The sequence below is a fragment of the Mus musculus genome, chromosome 7, assembly GCF_000001635.26.
Source record: "Mus musculus strain C57BL/6J chromosome 7, GRCm38.p6 C57BL/6J".
NCBI lineage: Eukaryota > Metazoa > Chordata > Mammalia > Rodentia > Muridae > Mus > Mus musculus.
The window spans coordinates 42207892-42220368 of NC_000073.6; positions in this window are offsets into that span (position 1 = coordinate 42207892).

The following is a 12477-nucleotide window of genomic DNA, read 5'->3' on the forward strand; positions in this document are numbered from 1 at the left end:
AGACCTGGAGGGTAGCACTCTCCTTAGTTTCAGTGGGCAGAGTATTCTCTGCAGGCAAGCTCTCTTCTTGCAAGGCAGGTGCCCAGATATCTGGTGTTCGAACCAGACTCCTGGCAGAAGTTGTGTTCCACTCACTAGAGGTCTTAGGATCACATGTGGAATCCTGTGTGGGCCCTTGCGGGTGTCAGGCGACTCAGCTGGCAAGGTAGCCCGGGGCTCGAGTCGAGCGGAAGGGACTTGTGCCCCAGATCAGGCCCGGGTAGCCTGCTTCCCTATGTACCACAGTCTCAGGTTCCGCGCGATTCGATTGGGGCAGGCGCTGTGTTCCACTCACCAGAGGTCTTAGGATCCCGTGGGGAGTTCCGTGTGGGCCCTTGCGGGTGTTGGGCAAGACTCTGCTGGCAAGGTAGCCCAGGGGTCGAGTCTCGAGTCGAGTGGAAGGGACTTGTGCCCCAGATCAGGCCCGGGTAGCCTGCTTCCCTATGTACCGCAGTCTCAGGTTCCGCCCGGTTGGATTGGGGCAGGCGCTGTGTTCCACTCACCAGAGGTCTTAGGGTCCCGTGGGGAGTCCCGTGTGGGCCCTTGCGGGTGTTGGGCAAGACTCTGCTGGCAAGGTAGCCCGGGGGCTCGAGTCTCAAGTCGAGCGGAAGGGACTTGTGCCCCAGATCAGGCCTGGGTAGCCTGCTTCCCTATGTACCGCAGTCTCAGGTTCCGCGCGATTGGATTGGGACAGGCGCTGTGTTCCACTCACCAGAGGTCTTAGGGTCCCGTGGGGAGTCCCGTGTGGGCCCTTGCGGGTGTTGGGCAAGACTCTGCTGGCAAGGTAGCCCGGGGCTCCGTGGCTTCATTTTCATTAAACTCTAAAAAGTTTTTACTTTCTTTCTTTATTTCTTCCTTGACCAAGGTATCATTGCGGAGAGTGTTGTTAAGTTTCCACGTGAATGTTGGCTTTCTATTATTTATTTCATTATTGAAGATCAGTCTTACTTCACGGTGATCTGATAGGATGCATGGGGCAATTTCAACAATTTTATATCTGTTGAGGCCTTTTTCCTGACCAATTATATGGTCAATTTTGGAGAAGGTACCATGAGATGCTGAGAAGAAGGTATATCCTTTTGTTTTAGGATAAAATGTTCTGTAGATATCTGTTAAATCCATTTGTTTCAAAACTTCTGTTAGTTTCACTGTTTCACTGTTTAGTTTCTGTTTTCAGGATCTGTCCATTGATGGGAGTGGGGTGTTGAAGTCTCCCACTATTACTGTGTTTGGTGAAATGTGTGATTTGCCCTTTAATAAAGTTTCTTTATTAAATGTGGCTGCCCTTGTATTTGGAACATAGATATTCAGAATTGAGAGTTCCTCTTGGAAGATTTTACCTTTGATATGTATGAAGTGCCCCTACTTGTCTTTTTTTTGATAACTTTCAGTTGTAAGTCAATTTTATTCTATATTAGAATGGCTACTCAAGCTTGTTTGTTCAGACCATTTGCTTGCAAAATAGATTTCCAGCCTTTCACTCTGAGGTTGTGTCTGTCTTTTTCCCTGAGATGGGTTTCCTGTAAGCAGCAAAATGTTGGGTCCTATTTGTGTAGCCAGTCTGTTAGTCTATGTCTTTTTATTGGGTAAATGAGTCCATTGATATTAAGAGATATGAAGGAAAAGAAATGGTTGCTTCCTGTTATTTTTGTTAGAGTTGGCATTCTGTTCTTGTGACTGTCTTCTTTAAGGTTTGTTGAAGAATTAATTTCTTACTTTTTCTAGGGCATAATTTCTGTTCTTTGAATTGTTTTTTTTCTGTTATCATCCTTTGAAGTGCTGGATTCATGGAAAGATATTGTGTGAATTCGGTTTTGTCATGGAATATTTTGGTTTCTCCATCTATGGTTATTTAGAGTTTGGCTGGATATAGTAGCCTGGGCTGGCATTTATCTTCTCTTAGGGTCTGTATAACATATGTCCAGGACCTTCTGGCTTTCATAGTCTCTGGTGAAAAGTCTGGTGTAATTCTAATAGGCCTGTCTTTATATGTTACTTGACCTTTTTCCCTTACTGCTTTTAGTATTCTATCTTTATTTAGTGCATTTGTTGTTCTGATGATTATGTTTCCGGAGGAATTTCTTTTCTGGTCCAAAATATTATGAGTTCTGTAGGCTTCTTGTAAGTTCATGAACATCTCTTTCTTTAGGTTTGGGATGTTTTCTTCTATAATTTTGTTGAAGATATTTGCTAGCCCTTTAAGTTGAAAATCTTCATTCTCATCTACTCGTATTATTCGTAGGTTTGGTCTTCTCATTGTGTCCTGGATTTCCTTAATGTTTTGAGTTAGGATCTTTTTGCATTTTGCATTTTCCTTGATTGTTGTGTCCAGTCCATGTTCTCTATGGAATCTTCTGTACCTGAGATTCTCTAATCCATCTCTTGTATTCTGTTGAAGATGCTCGAATCTATGGTTCCAGATTTCTTTCCTAGTGTTTCTAACTCCAGTGTTGTCCCACTTTGGGTTTTCTTTTTTGTTTCTACTTCCCTTTTTAGGTCTTGTATGGTTTTGTTCAATTCCATCACCTGTTTGGCTGTGTTTTCCTGTTTTTCTTTAAGGAGTTCTCCCTCTTTAGCAGTGTTTTCCTGTATTTCTTTAATTGAATTATTAAAGTCCTTTTTGATGTCCTCTACCATCATCATGAGATATGCTTTTAAATCCAGGTCTAGCTTTTCAGGTGTGTTGGGGTATCCAGGACTGGCTGAGTTGGGAGTGCTAGGTTCTGATGATGGTGAGTGGTCTTGGTTTCTGTTATTAAGATTCTTATGTTTGCCTTTTACCATGCAGTAATCTCTGGAGTTAGTTGTTATAGTTGTCTCTGGTTGGAGCTTGTTCCTCCTGTAATTCTGTTAGCCTCTGTCAGCAGACCTGGGAGACTAGCTCTCTTCTGAGCTTCAGTGATCAGAGTACTCTCTGCAGGCAAGCTCTCCTCTTGCAGGGAAGGTGAACAGATATCTGACGTTTGAACCTGCCTCCTGGCCGAAGATGAAGGCCTGAAACAGGGTCTGCCCCAGAAGCTGTGTTGCTTCTGCCTATCCCAGAAGCTGTGTTGCTTCTGTTGTCTGCACTCTCACATGCACAGACTAGTCTCTGAGAGATCCAGGACCAGAGATGCCTCCCCCAGGTGCTCCAGCAAAGCCCTCCCGGGTGGGGCAGACACCTCTCCTCTGGTGCGGAAGGTACCCAGATATCTGGAGCCCGAAATGGGGTCTGCCCCAGAAGCTGTGTGGCTTCTGCCTGTCCCAGAAGCTGTGTAGCTTCAGTAGTCCACACTCTCACCTTCGCAGACTAGTCTCTGAGGGATCTAGGAACCAAGATGGGTCCCCAGGTGCTCCAGCAAAGCCCTCCTGAGTGGGGCAGACACCTTTCTCTGTACCCCATTTTAAAGTGGGTTTTTTCATTCTCTGGAGTCTATCTACCTTCATGAATTTATATATATATATATATATATATATATATATATATATATATATATATATAATTCCCTCTATTGGATAATAAACCTCTATTGGCTGTAGGGTTGGTAAAAATCTCTTCCCAATCTGGTGGTTGTAGCTTTGTCATATTTAATAGAGTTGTATGGTTTTCTCGAGTCTAATTTCTTGAGTTTTTTTGTTTATTTTGCATACTAGCCCTCTATCAGATGTAGGGGTCTAAAAATCTTTTCCCAATTTTTGGGTTGCCCTTTCTGTCCTATTGAAAGTGTCATTGAATCTATAGGTTACTTTCAGCAAGATAGCCATTTTTGCTGTATTAATCCTGACAATCCATGAGCATGAGAGATCTTCCCATCTTCTGAGATCTTCCATTTCTTTCTACAGAGACTTGAAGTTCTTGTAATACAGATCTTTCATTTGCTTGGTTATAGTCACACCAAGGTATTTTATTTTACTTAAGACTAGGCTTTGTTATCTTTATATCACTTTTTTCTATTTGGCTGATTTCTGCCCCACATTTGACTATTTCCTGCCCTCTGCACTTCTTGCATGTTTTTGCTTCGTTTTGCTCTTGGGCTTTCACTTGTGTTGTTAAGATGATAGTAGCTGAGCCCCATTTTTTTAATGGGGTTATTTGATTTTCTGAAGTCCACCTTCTTGAGCTCTTTATATATGTTGGATATTAGTCCCCTATCTGATTTAGGATAGGTAAAGATCCTTTCCCAATCTGTTGGTGGTCTTTTTGTCTTATTGACGGTGTCTTTTGCCTTGCAGAAACTTTGGAGTTTCATTAGGTCCCATTTGTCAATTCTCGATCTTACAGCACAAGCCATTGCTGTTCTGTTCAGGAATTTTTCCCCTGTGCCCATATCTTCAAGGCTTTTCCCCACTTTCTCCTCTATAAGTTTCAGTGTCTCTGGTTTTATGTGAAGTTCCTTGATCCACTTAGATTTGACCTTAGTACAAGGAGATAAGTATGGATCGATTCGCATTCTTCTACACGATAACAACCAGTTGTGCCAGCACCAATTGTTGAAAATGCTGTCTTTCTTCCACTGGATGGTTTTAGCTCCCTTGTCGAAGATCAAGTGATCATAGGTGTGTGGGTTCATTTCTGGGTCTTCAATTCTATTCCATTGGTCTACTTGTCTGTCTCTATACCAGTACCATGCAGTTTTTATCACAATTGCTCTGTAGTAAAGCTTTAGGTCTGGCATGGTGATTCCACCAGAAGTTCTTTTATCCTTGAGAAGACTTTTTGCTATCCTAGGTTTTTTGTTATTCCAGACGAATTTGCAAATTGCTCCTTCCAATTCGTTGAAGAATTGAGTTGGAATTTTGATGGGGATTGCATTGAATCTGTAGATTGCTTTTGGCAAGATAGCCATTTTTACAATGTTGATCCTGCCAATCCATGAGGATGGGAGATCTTTCCATCTTCTGAGATCTTCTTTAATTTCTTTCTTCAGAGATTTGAAGTTTTTATCATACAGATCTTTCATTTCCTTGTTATTGTCACGCCAAGATATTTTATATTATTTGTGACTATTGAGAAGGGTGTTGTTTCCCTAATTTCTTTCTCAGCCTGTTTATTCTTTGTATAGAGAAAGGCCATTGACTTGTTTGAGTTTATTTTATATCCAGCTACTTCACTGAAGGTGGTTATCAGGTTTAGGAGTTCTCTGGTAGAATTTTTAGGGTCACTTATATATACTATCATATCATTTGCAAAAAGTGATATTTTGACTTCCTCTTTTCCAATTTGTATCCCTTTGATCTCCTTTTGTTGTCGAATTGCTCTGGCTAATACTTCAAGTACTATGTTGAAAAGGTAGGGAGAAAGTGGGCAGCCTTGTCTAGTCCCTGATTTTAGTGGGATTGCTTCCAGCTTCTCTCCATTTACTTTGATGTTGGCTACTGGTTTGCTGTAGATTGATTTTATCAGAAGTGAACAAAGAATTCTCACCTGAGGAATACCGAATGGCAGAGAAGCACCTGAAAAAATGTTCAACATCCTTAATCATCAGGGAAATGCAAATCAAAACAACCCTGAGATTCCACCTCACACCAGTCAGAATGGCTAAGATCAAAAATTCAGGTGACAGCAGATGCTGGCGTGGATGTGGAGAAAGAGGAACACTCCTCCATTGTTGGTGGGATTGCAGGCTTGTACAACCACTCTGGAAATCAGTCTGGCGGTTCCTCAGAAAATTGGACATAGTACTACCGGAAGATCCAGCAATACCTCTCCTGGGCATATATCCAGAAGATGCCCCAACTGGTAAGAAGGACACATGCTCCACTATGTTCATAGCAGCCTTATTTATAATAGCCAGAAGCTGGAAAGAACCCAGATGCCCCTCAACAGAGGAATGGATACAGAAAATGTGGTACATCTACACAATGGAGTACTACTCAGCTATTAAAAAGAACGAATTTATGAAATTTATAGGCAAATGGATGGACCTGGAGGGCATCATCCTGAGTGAGGTAACACATTCACAAAGGAACTCACACAATATGTACTCACTGATAAGTGGATATTAGCCCCAAACCTAGGATACCCAAGATATAAGATACAATTTGCTAAACACATGAAACTCAAGAAGAATGAAGACTGAAGTGTGGACATTATGCCCCTCCTTAGAATTGGGAACAAAACACCCATGGAAGGAGTTACAAAGACAAAGTTTGGAGCTGAGATGAAAGGATGGACCAGGTAGAGACTGCCATATCCAGGGATCCACCCCATAATCAGCTTCCAAACACTGACAGCATTGCATACACTAGGAAGATTTTGATGAAAGGACCCAGATATAGCTGTCTCTTGTGAGACTATGCCAGGGCCTAACAAACACAGAAGTGGATGCTCACAGTCAGCTAATGGATGGATCACAGGGATCCCAATGGAGGAACTAGAGAAAGTACCCAAGGAGCTAAAGGGATCTGCAACCCTATAGGTGGAACAACATTATGAACTAACCAGTACCCCTGAGCTCTTGACTCTAGCTGCATATGTATCAAAAGATGGCCTAGTCGGCCATCACTGGAAAGAGAGGCCCATTGGACACGCAAACTTTATATGCCCCAGTACAGGGGAACGCCAGGGCCAAATAGGGGGAGTGGGTGGGCAGGGGAGTGGGGGTGGGTGGGTATGGGGGACTTTTGGTATAGCATTGGAAATGTAAATGTGCTAAATACCTAATAAAAATGGAAAAAAACAAAAAAACAACAAAACAAAAAACAAACAAACAAACAAAAAGATGATAGTAGCATCTCTCCAATTTCTTTACCATGGCACTCAGTACTATGAATTTTCCTCTTAGCACTGCTTTCATTGTGTGCCATGAGTTTGGGTATGCTGTACTATCTTTTTCAATGAATTCTAGAAAGTCTTTAATTTCTTTAATTCTTCCCTGACCAAGTTATCATTGAGTAGAGAGTTGTTCATTTTCCATGAATACATGGGTTTTCTGTAGTTTTTGTTGTTATCGAAGTCTGGGATGGATGGTATTTTTTCAATCTTGTCATAGTTGAAGCTTGCTTTGTGACTAATTTTATGTTAACTTTTTAAAGAAGTTATCACAAGGTGCTAAGGAGATGGTATATTCTTCTGTTTTAGGATGAAATGTTTTGTATACATCTGCTAAATCTATTTGGTTCCTCAACTCTGTTAGTTTCAATGTATCTCTGTTTTGTTTCTGTTTCAATGACCTGTTCATTGGTGCTAAATATTTAGATAATGTGATGAAGTAAAATATGTTTCAAATGAATAAAAAAGAGAATTGAGAATAGATTAATCAATATAATTATCTATGCAAGAAAATGACTTTATCAAACCCTTAAAAATCAATGTAGGCTAGCTAGAAACATAAAGAGTAGAGAATTCTAGAGGTTATCCAGAAAATACACATAGAAACTAAATATAATCAAATACCACAAACGAGTAAAAAAGATGAAGAATATTAAGAAGCTGAGTAAAATTATATCATGTGCTTCCCAAAGAGTATAGTGTGGACAAGTTAAGATACATGAAAAGTGTACAACTTCTATTGGAATTAGGGTAATGGAAATAATTGCTACTATATCAATGTGATAAAGTGAACTGATTAATTTCATAGTGGCAGTGGCAATGTGTATTCACGGGCTAGCATATGTTGTTAGTGAGCATAAAAGTTGGAAAAATCATGAAAAGGCAAACAGTGAATAATATCAGTCATAAGTGGAATTGTCAAACTTTGACCACACAGAAATTCACAGTGGAATAATTGAACCAGATAGTGAAGAAAACACATAAGAAAATGATTATAGAAATCAAAGACATATTTTCATATGACATTTTTAGAACTAAGTTGTTTATTGCTCTCATCTCAAATGATAATATTAAAGATGATTGATGGGCTAATTGACCTATTTGATTCCTATGGAAATCCTGTGTTGATATGTGACTCAAAGTCTAGCTAAATAAAGTTCAGAGATTTGGAGAAGATAGGTGAGATTAGTTCAAAAAACAAGGCTGTGTGTTTAAGGTAAAATTTCTGTAGCAGAGGCTGGGCCAACAAGAGCATACAAGATTTCAAGATTTTTAGTGTCTCCAATGCTGAGTTGGTGGCTTTTGAAAATAAAAATCATGAAACTAGTAAAGGGATGATTAAGAGAGAATGTATTGACAAGTACTAATAGGAGGGATGTGTACCTCTGATATAATAAGTACATGTGGACATTTGTAAAAAAGTGATATTGAAAAAGGTAAACAGCATGGAGGATACACCCAACAGATAACAATGGAAATTACACGCAGACTATTTCTTCTCACTCCTCCCCCAGACTTTATCCCTCAATGTTACCTTTAGTGATGCAACAGAGCACCAGCTTCAGCCTCCCTTTCTTCCACATCTTATGTGGATACAATAGCTCATACCCTTCAAGTCTACCTCCCCCACTCATTGTTGTATCCAAGTATCCAACTCAAACAAACATACCCTGGTAAAATGTAGGCTATAACCTCTAGAAAACTGAGTGAGCTGTCCCAAGACCTTCTATTCTCTTTGAAATCCTAGAACAAATCCCGCACTCCATTCCCAGCTGTCTAGCAGAATAATTTTGGCAGCCCTTCTGTGGATTCGACATATCGTGACCTTTGCCTTCCACTCTCCACTTGTTCTTCAACATAAACCCTCTGTTATCCCAAGATCTGCTTTTCTGGGGGCAAAAATCAGGCTAACGCTGATGTACAGCAGCACATCTACTATTCCTTAAATAAAATCCCCCACTCTCATTTCCAACTCTATAAGAGAATATTTTTATCTCCTTTTCTATCAGAACCTGTCACCAAGAGATCACAAGGACCTTCTCCTCGAGTTTTTCTTCCCCTTATTTATTCTAACACCAGCAGACTCCTATACAAGTCCCATTGTCTCCTCATTCTGTGAGGGTGCTCCTGCCACCAACTCCTGCCTCATTGCCCCAGAGTTCCCCATAATTTGGGCGTCAAACCTACACAGGACCAAGGACCTCCCTAGCCACTGATAACAGATAAGGCAATCCTATGCTACATGTGCAGCTGGAGCCATGGGTCACTCCATGTGTACTCTTTAGTTGGTTAGCTCTTGGGAGGGGGAGTCCTGGTTGGTCAATATTGTTCTTCTTATGGGGTTGCAAACCCACTCAGTTTTTCAGTCCTTCCACTAAGTTCTCCATTGTGTTCCTCATGCTCAGTCCAATGGTCAGTTGTAAGTTTCAGAGCATCTGCATCTTTATTGGTCAGGCTCTGGCAGAGCCTCTCAGGAGATAACTATTCCAGGTTCTTGTCAGCAAACACTTCTTGGCATCAGCAATAGTGTCTAGGTTTAGCCACTGTAGATGGGGTGGATCTGCAGGTAGGGAAGTGTCTGGATGGCCTTTCCTTCAGTCTCTGCTCCACTCTTTTTCCCTACATTTCTATTAGACAGAAGTTCTGGGTTCTTTTTGGGTGTGAGTTGGTGGCCCCATCCCTCAACCAGGAGTCATCCCTAACCTCTAGATATGGTATCTACAGGTTCCCTCTCCCCTTTGTTGATTATTTCAGAGACTTTTCAAATTTACAAAAAACAAGAAACAAAAAGAAAGCCATAACAACACACACTTAGTAGAGATACTTGAATAATTTGTACTCTCCCAAACTGGAAACTCTAAATACAATGGAAAATTTTATCATTTAATATGACTATCAAAGTTAAATCAAGATCATATGAATATTTAAATAGACCAGTAACACACAGCAAAATATAAGCGGCCATTAAATCCTCCCAAACAAACCATGTCAAGACAAACGATTTTAGTCCAGAATTCTCCTAGATCTTCAAAAAAGATTTAATTCCAATACTTCTCAAATTATTCCATAAGAAGCAACAAAAGGAATATCTGTCAACTCATTTGATAAAGTGACTGATTCTCAAGTCACAAACTCAAAAAAAATGAATTACAGACTAATTTTCTTTATGTATATGTTTGCAAAAATGCTTTAAAAAACTTTGCAATTGGATGTAACAACACATCAAACAAACATGGTAAATCATCCCAGTGATAGAGTGATGGTAACATATATAAATAAGTAAATGCAACACATATAAATGAATTAAAATAAACAAATGAACATATATTATAATTTTAAAATTTAGGAAAGTATCAAAATAAAAAAATAAACTAGACATTAGTTAAGGAGAAGCAGAGGACACGAGATCATCACCAGATTTCACAGAAAGATAAATCCAGATGGTATGTTCCCATTTACTTTAAAAAATGTTGGACCTATAACCATAGCTTTACAGTAATAATGAATGATTTCAATACAGTATTACAAAAAACGTCAGAGTGATGAAACTTCACACAACATCATCATCTAATAAAAGCCAGCACAACAGCAAAACTAGTTGAAAATACAACATTCCTGTGGGAAGTAGAGTCTGTGTGCATAAACAGAGTTTTAACACTACAAAAGAGGAAATCAAATTTTAAATGTAGTTTTCTTTAAATTTTTTATTTCAAGGATATAGCTGTACACTCTGTCCCCATAGCTATATTGTCTGACTGCTACTCTGCTATCCTCAATCAGGTCCACTGAACAAGATAAATACAGGCCCTCTGAATAGGAACAACCAGGTCAGATCCCTTACCCCACTACTACTGCCTAACTCTCAGGACATGCACAGATGCCCTGAGATGGCTACAGGCTATATAACTGAGTAGCATTGTGTGGTCTCAACTCTTCTGGCCTCCATTAGTCCCGACAAACATGGAATATCCAGGCCTGTTACACTAAGAATATCTGGTAAACAACTGCACAACAGAGGCCTCCTACACAAGGAACATCCAGATTTGGCATGCCTTTCCAATACTTGTTGCACCCGGAATATCCTGGGACAACTAGATGGTCAGTGGCCAGAATTAGAAACCAAACATTGAGAACCAAGGCAACATGGAACTTTCAGAGAAAGGTATCCCACTACAGCAAGCCTTGGATATGCTAACACAACCAAAACACAAGAAAATGAACTTCAATCTACCCTTATAAAGATAGTTGATGCCTTTCAAGAGAAAATGAATCAGTCCATTTAAAAAAATTAGGAAACTAAAAAATGTAGTGACCTTTAAAGAGGAACCGATAAATCTCTTAAAGAAATACAGGAAAATACAATTACAGGGTGAAGTAAATGAATAAAATATTTCAAGACCTGAAATGGAAATAGAAACAATAAAGAAAACACAAACTGAGTAAATCTACAAAATCCCTGACAGAGAACATCTACAAAAGACCAAACCTAAGAAAAAGAGGAATAGAAGAAGATGATGAGTAGAATCTCCAAAGACTGCAATATATTTTCAACAAAGTCATTAAAGAAAATTTCTACAACCTAAAGAATCAGATACTTATAATAATACAAGAAACTTAAACAATACCAACTAAATGGGACCAGAAAAGAAAATCCTACCACCACATAATAATCTAAACACAAAATCTACAAAATGTAGGCATGCATGGTATGTACTCACTAAGTGGATCGTAGACAAAAAAAAAAAAAAAAAAAAAAAAAAAAAAAAAAAAAAAGCACAGAATACACAAGGTACATTCCACAGAACTCAAAAAGTTCAACAAGCTGAAGGGTCCAAGTGAGGACACCCCAGTCCCACTTGGCAGGGAGAAGAAAGCAACAACAAAGAGGGAAGGAAGACCTGAAACAGAATGGAAGCAGGATAGGGAGACAGAGGGGAACATGATCTGGTAGTGGGTGGGGGAATAGGACTGAAGCTCTGTGAGCCAGCAAAAAGAATGTAAAAAGGCAACACGAGGAGGTCAAAGGTTGGGGGTGGGGTGGGCAACCTCAAGAATTACCAGAGACTTGGGAGGTGAGAGACACTCAGAAATAAAAGGGAGGGAACCTAGATGAAAGGTCCTATAGTGGGGAGAGAGAATTTATAGAACACACCTCCAACAGGAAGACAGGGCATTGAGTGAGTGATGGGATTGCTATCCCACAGTCAAAACTCTGACCCATAATTGTTCCTGTCTGAAAGAACTGCAGAGATGTAAATGGAGAAGAACCTCAGGTAAAGAAGGTCCAGAGAAATGCCCAAAGTTGGATCCAGGTCAAGGAGAGGCTCCAAGGCCTGACACTATTACTAAGGCCATGGAGTGCTCAAAATAAGGGACCTATCACAACTGCACTCCAAAAGACCCAACAAGGAACTGAAAGTGTTGGATGCAGATATTTGCAACCAACCAAAGGCCAGAAGCTGCTTAACCCTGTGGTTGTATTAGGGAAAAGCTAGAAGAAGCTGAGGAGGAGGGTATGCCTGTAGAAGGAGCAGCAGTCTCAATTACCCTGGACTCCCAAGATCTCTCAAACACTGGACCACGAAACAGGCAGCGCACACCAGCTGAGGTCTGTGTTAAGATAGACAAAATACACCTAATCCTCAAGAGACTGGAAGCCTTAGGGAGTTTACTGGTCTTGGAGGGTG